Consider the following 8,100-nt stretch of genomic DNA (forward strand, 5'->3'; position numbering starts at 1 on the left):
CTAACTCCTGTACATAGCAAAACATAAGCTGAGACAAAGAATGATTGATTTTAGTGCGAAAGTCCTGTATTGTGAAATGAGAGAGAAAGGGAGGACAGTGTAAGGCAATTATTTGGAAGTATTGAGTTTGCACAGCTTAGATGTGGAATCAGGATTTTGCAGGAGACTGGGTTTTGTTGCTGCTGCTCTTGTTCTTATAGCTGTTGTTGTGTTGTTTTAAAATATCTTGCGGTAAGGCAATAGTTATATCTGTCATGGAAAAGAGACTGATTTACCAGAACTTTTTGAAGTTACTGCTACTGGAATCCAACAGGAGAAGGTATTCATCAGCTCCCATGTACACAGATTATCATGCTGTCATTACAAGAGAGGAAAGAAGAGCTTTTGGCTTTAACAGTAACTACTTTTCCATGTTTAGAGTTTCATCTGGATTTCAGGGGCACTGAGAAAGTGCCCATAATAGGAACAGGAGCAATCATATTTTGAAAATGTAAGTTTCTGTTCAAATCATTCTGTGTCCTGAAATAAATCCTTTCTGCCATCAGTTCCATATGCATCCACTTTTCCTAGCCTTGAAACACAGCTGAACCAAGAATGTGTATACCACTAACGAACATCAGTCTAATACCAAACAACTACATTCAAAATAAGGCCTAAGCACAGACAACAGCACCAGGATTCATCTTCTGGTTCTCTCTTTCCTCCACTCTCTCTAAAGATCAATTGCTCTGACTTTGGTTACCCACCTCCTCCCTCCAGAAAGCTTCTAAGAGAGGTAAGTGAGAATATAACCACAGGAAAAGGAGGAGCTAAAGTCTAACACCAGAAGACATGGACAACAGAAGATAGAGGGTGGTCTACCAAGAGGGAAAATAGGTTGGATGAAGTTTAAGTTGGTAGAGGAATTAAGATAAAGATAAACAAACAGCTTGCTTTTTGAAAGGGAAAAACTAGGCTCTAGATTATTTCCATTAGCTGATGTCAAGCTCCAAAAAATACAAACTGGCTTTTTCTTTTATTTATTTGTTTGTTTGTTTTTGGCTGCGTTGGGTCTTCGTTGATGCCCTCGGGCTTTCTCTAGTTGCGGTGAGGGGGGCTACTCTTCGTTGCTGTGCAGGGGCTTCTCATTGCAGTGGCCTCTCTCGTTGCAGAGCATGGGCTGTAGGCACACAGGCTTCCAGTAGTTGTGGTGCACAGGCTTAGTTGCTCCACAGCATGTGGGATCTTCCTAGACCAGGGCTCAAACCCATGTCCCTTGTGTCGGCAGGTGGATTCTTTTTTTTATTTTTTTAACAGGGAAAAGAAAGTAGAGTTTATTGGTGGGAATAGGGAGGGAGGGGGCAGCGCCAAGGCTCTCACGAGTGCAGGGCCCGCCATTTTTCCAGGGGGCCACGATTAGGGATGTACTTGACCCCACAGCCATCTGGAATGAGCCACTTTACTGCCACCATGTTTTCAAACTCATCTGCATTAAACTTAGTAAATCCCCACTTCTTGGAGATGTGGATCTTCTGGCGGCCAGGGAACTTGAACTTGGCCCTGCGGAGGGCCTCAGTCACATGCTCCTTGTTCTGCAGCTTGGTGCGGATAGACATTATGACCTGGCCAATGTGGACCCTGGCCACTGTGCCCTGGGGCTTTCCAAAGGCACCACGCATACCTGTCTGGAGCCTAGATTGGGGACAGCATGCCAGTCATTAATGTCCACTGGAAAGGGCTGTCTCCAAGGTCCCTTAGGGCAACCCATACAGGCAACAGGCTGCATACACTACCAAGGAGGCTGCTGTTTGCAGCCATTGCACACCGGGCCCCCATGGGGAAAAGAGCACAGTCGGCTTAACTGGCTGCAAAGGGCAGGTGGATTCTTAACCACTGCGCACCAGGGTAGTCCCCAAACTGGCTTAAACATAGAGTTGATTAGCACTTAGAAAAGAAACTGGAGATAACTCAGAGCAAGTTTCACAAATTAACCTTTTTTTTTTTTTCCTGATAGGGCATCTATATTGGTAGATCAGAGATAGATAACTGATGTTAGTTAGGGATTTCAGAGAGTCATGTGTCAAAGTCTTTCATAATAGTTTGGTAGGCAAAATGGAGAAACCAAGGCAATGTGATAGTACAGATAAGACTAGCAACTCTATGATGGAAGGGATTGTCACTAACGTGTTCACTGCTATGTCTTCTCTATGCAACACAAAGCCTGACCCAGGCTCAAAAAATTTGCATTGATTTAGTAGTTAGGTGCATTCACTGATGTACCAAAACACATTGTTTTCTGGATCTCTGTCAACAGATTTTATTTTATTTGTCTCCGTATCTCCAGGGCATTAGAAAGTACCTGGCATACAGAAGTAGGCATTTAATAAAATGTGATAGATGAATGAATAAGTCTATAGATCTTCTATAAATTCTCACAAGGTTCTTTTCTTAGTCTTAACCTAGTCAATGTTCTGAACAATGACTTGGTTGAAGATACATTAAAACAAGGGATTATCAGTTATTACAATTGTATACATTAAAACAATTAACACATGAAATACAATGGACCAAAAGGACATAGATCAATACCTATATGACAAAATTTAATATCACTAAATGTATATTTTTAAAATGCACAAATGAAGGATAGCAGAGTTCCCAGAGTGAAGTAATTTACTCTGTAAAAAGATATGACAGCTGTCATCAAAAAGACCACAAATAACAAATGTTGGCAAGGATATGGAGAAAAGGGAAACCTGTACCTTGTTAGTGGGAATGTAAATTGGTACAGCCACTATGGAGAACAGTACAGAGGTTCCTCAAAAGACTGAAAATAGAACTACCATATGATCCAGCAATTCCACTCCTGGGTATATATCTGAAGAAATGAAAACACTCTTAAGGGAAATCAGAAAATATTTTGAATTGAATTAAAATAAAAATATGACATACAAAAAATTGTGGTATACAGTGAAAGCAGTGTTTATAGGGTAATTACATCATTGCTTATTTATATTAGGAAAGAAGAAATGTAATCCACTATATTAATAGCCAAAAAAAACACATGATCATCTCAACTGATGCAGAAAAAAATGTTTGATAAATTCAACATCCATACCAGATAAAAACTCTCAGCAAACTAGGAATAGATGAATTCTTTCTCAATCTATTGAGAAAAGGCACGCTCAAAAAAAAACACAAACCCTACAGCTAATATCATACTAACTGATGAAAGACTGAATGTGTTCCCTCTAAGGTCAGAAATATTACAAGGATGTTCACTCTCACCACGCCAATTCAACATAATACTAGAACCCTTAACCAGTGAAATAAAGCAAGAAAAAAATGCACACAGGTTTGAAGGAAAAAATAGAACTGTTTCATAGACAATGTGTAGAAAATCCCAAGGGAATCTATAAAAAACCTCCTAGATCTAAAAAGTGAATTTAGCAAGATCACAGGCTGCAAGGCCAACAAGACAAACGTCAATCATATTTTCATTTAGCAGCAATAAACAATTAGATACTGAAATTTAAAACACAATACCACTTACAGCAGCCCCCCAAAATGAAATATCTAGGTATAAATCGTGTAAAATATTTACAGGAACTGTATGCTGTAAACCTTATAACACTGGTTTTAAAATAGACCTAAGTAAATGGAGAGACATACTATATTCAAGGATTGGAAGACTCAGTAAAGATGCCAATTGATCTACAGGTTTAATGCAATTCCAGTCATAATCCCAGCGGGATTTTTGACATATATAGGAAATCTATGGGAAAGTAAAGGAACTAGAATAGCCACAATAATTCTGAAAAAGAGCAATAAATTTAGAGAAATCGCACTACTCTATTTTAAGTTTTACTACAAAGCTACAATAATCAAGAAAGTATATTATTAGCACAGGAATAGACACAAATCAACAGAACAGGATAGAGTCCAGAAATAAAATCACACATATATTAATTTTGACAAAAATGGAAAGGCGTTTCAATGGAGAAAGGATAGTTTTTTCAATAAATGGTGTTTGAACAATTGGACATCCATATGCAAAAAAAAAGAACCTCAACCCATACCATGACTCATAAACAAAATTTATCAAAGTGGGTCATAGATCTAATTGTAAAACACAAAACTATACAATGGTTAGAAGAAAAAAAATAAAAAGAGATTCATGGCTTGGGTTTAGGTAGAGTTCTTGGACATGACACCAAAAACACAATCTCTAAAAGAAAAAAATTGATAAACTGGACTTCATCCAAATTAAAATTCCTATTCTATTATAGATATTCACTGTTAAGAGAATGAAAGACAACCTACAGACGGGGGGATATTATTGGCAAATCATATGTTTGTTAAAGACATATCTATTATATATATGTATATATATATATTTCTCAAAACTCAATAATAAAACAACTTAAAGCTTGAGAAAAAACTTGAGCAGACATTTCACCAAAAAGGATATACAGAAGGCAAATTAGTATAGTCCAACATCTTTAGCCATTAGGGAAATGCAAATTAAAACCTGGATGAAATCAGTAAACACTTATTAGAATGGCTAAAATTTTTTAATACTGACAATACCAGGTACTGGCAAGTATGCAGAACAACTCTAACTCTCAAATATTGCTGGTGGAAAGTCATTTGAAAGTTTTTTTATAAAGTTAGGTATATCTCAACAATTCCACTCCTCAGTATTTAGGAGAAATGAAATCTATGTTTGTACAAAAACTGGTACATGGTTGGTTACAGTAACTCTATAAAAATTGCCCAAAACTGGAAAAAACCAAGTATCTTTAAACTGGCAAAGAGATAAACAAGCAATGGTACATCCATACAATGTAATACTCAGCAATAGAAAGGAATGAACTATTGATACATGCAACAAGTTGAATGAATCACAAAGGCACTATGATGAGTGAAAAAAGCCAGTCCAAAAGTTACATACTGAATGATGCCAACTGTATGACATTCTTGAAAAGACAAAACTATAAGTGATAGGAAACAGACTAGTACTTTCCAGGGCTGAGAAGTCAGAGGAGGGTGTGATTACAAAGGTATAGTAGAAGGAAATTTGAAGGGGGGGGGCGAGCAATGGAATTGTTTTGTATCTTGATTGTGGTGGTGGTTACACAAGTCTATACATGTGTTAAGATTCACAGAACTGTTCACTAAAAATGTTAATTTCACTACGTTAATTTTTTAACTATACAAATTTTAAAAATAAGATATGACAGTTTTTATTGATCACAGTTCAGTATATGCCAAAAGTATGATGATTACCAAAACAAACAAAAAAAACAACAAACAAAAAACAACCAAACAACAACAACAAAACCCAGCTTGGGCTGCATTACTGGGAGAATTAAATCCAAATCAAAGAAAGTTATAGACTCATTAGACCCTAAATTGATCAGACCACATCTATAGTATTCTGTTCTATTCGGACATTGATAAAATTAACTGTCTTGAGGAAGGAGACCACGATAGCTGGGGGATGGTGGAAAGAATTGAGATATTTAACTTGGAGTAAGGAAGGAATGACATGGTAACTCTCTCACTATAGGAAAATTGCCCATTAGTTTACTAAGTCTTATTCTTTACTACTCCTGAGGCAAGAACTGGGTTCCCTAGAAAGTAGCTGCAAGAAGGCAGACCTCAAATCATTATACAGAAAAGCTTTATTATACTTCAAGATGGGAATAAATAAAATGACTTGCCTAGGTAAGCAGTGAGCTTCTCGTCATTGGAAATCATTGAAAATGTTTAAGCAGATGTTAAATAACCATCTATCAAGGTTATTGTCAAAGGGATTACTTCATTGAGTAGAAGATTGATCTCTTTAACCTCTAAGGTCTCTCCAAACCCACCTCCTTTATTCTAAATTATAAAGGATGTTGTAAATCACCCTCACCCCGTGTGTACCTCCAACTCCCTACAACTCATTACATTGTACATTATATAGAGTGCTCACAAAATCCCCAGGGACTCCTCCTAACACTAACTGTCCCAAAACAGCCTTCCAGGGTGTTTTAATGATTTCCAACCAGCAACAGGGAAGATGTGCAGAACATGTTAAAAATTTAAAAATAAAAAAATTTCAAAAAATAAACTAAACTTGCGCATAGAACAAATAGGTAACTTCTAATAAGAATATATAGGGAATGTTTGGCCCTGCTCTATCTATGTTTGAAGAGTTATTGTATCATCCTAAAAATGGACTAATGTGAGGTTTGAGACCTATTTTGAGTTACCTTTGCTCTAGTCTAGAAAAGGAAACTGGGAAGTTTCATGTCTTAAAATTGACCAAAAAAAAAAAAATGCCCCTATTCTTTCCTGTCCTTTTCAATTCTTTGAATCTCACTCATGTTTTACTCTTTCGTTTTTCTCAATCTGCGTTACCTAGGCCTAGACCTTTCAGAAGTCTACAAATTAAAAGCAAGAGCACCTGGTTAAGGCCATAGTGGGCAGCACAGCGGGCTTAGCAGACATCAAGCCAACAGGACTGGGATGAGGGGAAGGCTACGGAGGTCAGTTTAGTCTGGCAGGACATGAGTCAGGGCAACCAATTAGTACTGGTACTACCTGAAGTTGGAAGAGCAAAATTTAAAGCAGCAGATCAGGCATGGGTTAGACAGGACTTCAATCAGAGGTCTGGTGGTACTCCAATGATTGCAAGAGAGCCAAGTTGTGTTGTCCAGGTCCAAGGCTGTAATGATGCCTTCCCACATCAGAGTCCATAGGCCTACCTGGCTCTGAAATATTTACATCAATGCAACTTTACTCTTTTCAGAGTGCTTATGAAGGTATAATAGTTAGTTCCCTTTATGAGTCCATTATAGAATCAAAAAAACCTGCTTGGCAGACAAAAATGATTTATGGTATTAGAAGTCAGGTCACTTATGTGGCAGGTAATCACTGAAAGGGAGCATAGTCGGGGGTTCTGGGGTGCTGGATACATTTCTTGATCTAAGTGCATCTAGATATTTTTCTTTTTTTCGGTACGCCGGCCTCTCACTGTTGCCGTCTCTCCCGCTGTGAAGCACAGGCTCCGGGCGCGCAGGGCTCACGGGCCCAGCCGCTCAGCGGCATGTGGGACCCTCCCAGACCGGGGCACGAACCCGTGTCCCCTGCATCAGCAGGCAGACTCTCAACCACTGTGCCACCAGGGAAGCCCGCATCTAGATTTTTTAAAATTCTAGTTGTATACTTATGATTTGCACGTTTCTGTATTTATGTTATCTCTAAAGATAAGGAAAAAGCCCTTCGCAGGGGCTTCCTAAAGCCATTCTGGTGAGTGTGTAGCCAGCAATGCAAGCGCTAAGCCTCAGCCCTGAACTCTCAGCCCTCTTTCTTTCTTTCCCTGTGTGTGTGCAGGCTCACACATGCTCATTGTACATACACACACCCAAACACAAACTAGATCTGTTCAGAGACAGAAGAGGCAGCAAGCACACACCTGAGGAGTACATTTGCCTTCTCTTCCCAACCCTGTCCCAGATGCATCTCCAGGGCTTGGCTGATGTCACTCTATAGACCAGGATTTGACATTCTATACTCAGTGTTGAAAAGGGGCTCCTCCTTCTCTCGGTAGAAATCCAGACCCCCCCAGGTGGAACAAATAGGATAATTTTAAGCATCAGTTAACCAATGATACCATATAAATATATTACTCATGCATGTTTAGCAAAAAAGGAAAAAAATACATCAAATGTTAACAATTATTATTGCTGAGCTATGGGATAAATTGACTTTTTTCTTTATCTTTTTCTCTAAGTTTTATGTTTCCTATGGTGATTGTGTACTATTTTATAATCAAGGGAAAAAATGTGCTGTAAATTAAAATTTATGTTTGTGTAATAGATTATCACTTTCAAATTTATAAGCATAAGTTTTCTCAATGGATTCTCTGTACATTTAGAATACAAATCCTTTATCAGACATGTGTTTTGCAAATATTTTCTCTCAGTCTGTGGTTTGTCTTTTCATTCTCTTAACAGTCTCTTTTACAGAGCAGAAATTTTAAATTTTAACAAAGTCCAACTTATCACGTTTTTTTTTCATGGATTGTACTTTTGATTGTATCTAAAAACTCACCACCATCTGTTGATTGTT

At 38.0% G+C, this 8,100-nt stretch overlaps 1 non-coding gene across 1 annotated transcript; it reads right to left on the bottom strand.

Annotated features, from left to right (window-relative positions):
• Positions 1-1,715: 1,715 nt before the first annotated feature.
• On the bottom strand, positions 1,716-1,850 carry LOC136126154 (small nucleolar RNA SNORA70). The gene has a single exon (XR_010656052.1). It is a non-coding gene; the product is annotated as a small nucleolar RNA SNORA70 (small nucleolar RNA).
• Between the last annotated feature and the right edge of the window lie 6,250 nt (positions 1,851-8,100).

This window comes from Phocoena phocoena, chromosome 7, assembly GCF_963924675.1.
Source record: "Phocoena phocoena chromosome 7, mPhoPho1.1, whole genome shotgun sequence".
NCBI lineage: Eukaryota > Metazoa > Chordata > Mammalia > Artiodactyla > Phocoenidae > Phocoena > Phocoena phocoena.